This window comes from Buceros rhinoceros, unplaced genomic scaffold, assembly GCF_000710305.1.
Source record: "Buceros rhinoceros silvestris isolate BGI_N320 unplaced genomic scaffold, ASM71030v1 scaffold23237, whole genome shotgun sequence".
NCBI lineage: Eukaryota > Metazoa > Chordata > Aves > Bucerotiformes > Bucerotidae > Buceros > Buceros rhinoceros.
The window spans coordinates 2,544-2,944 of record NW_010420777.1 but is presented as its reverse complement, the minus strand read 5'-3'; the positions used below and the strand labels follow the sequence as shown (position 1 = coordinate 2,944).

General features: G+C 65.3%; 1 protein-coding gene across 1 annotated transcript in view; it reads left to right on the top strand.

The window, feature by feature from the left end:
• WSCD2 (WSC domain containing 2) overlaps positions 1-401 on the top strand; it is a gene marked incomplete at its 5' end in the record, with an annotated part of 4,715 nt that overhangs the window by 2,087 nt on the left and 2,227 nt on the right. The gene's annotated exons all lie outside the window — the stretch shown is intronic.

Sequence of the window (401 nt, the reverse complement as noted above, 5' to 3'; positions counted from 1 at the left end):
CCCCAGGTGGCCAAGGCAGCCAACAGCATCCTGGCTTGTACCAGCACTGGTGTGGCCAGCAGGAGCAGGGCAGGGATCGTCCTCCTGTACTGGGGGCACTGGGGAGGCCACACCTCGAATCCTGGGTTCAGTTCTAGCCCCTCACTCCCAGAAGGACATGGAGGAGCTGGATCATGTCCAGAAGCTGCTGCAGGGTGTGGAGCACAACGTGCTGAGGAGTGGCTGAGAGACCCGGAGGGGCTGGGCCTGGAGCAAAGGAGGCTCTGGGGAGACCTTCTGGCTCTGACAACTCCCTGACAGGAGGGTGGAGCGAGGGGGTAGCCCCCTGCCCCTTTGCCAGGCTCTCCCTCTTGCTGGTGCTGGTGGCAGGAGCGGCGGCAGCCACCAGCCCGTCCCCGTGG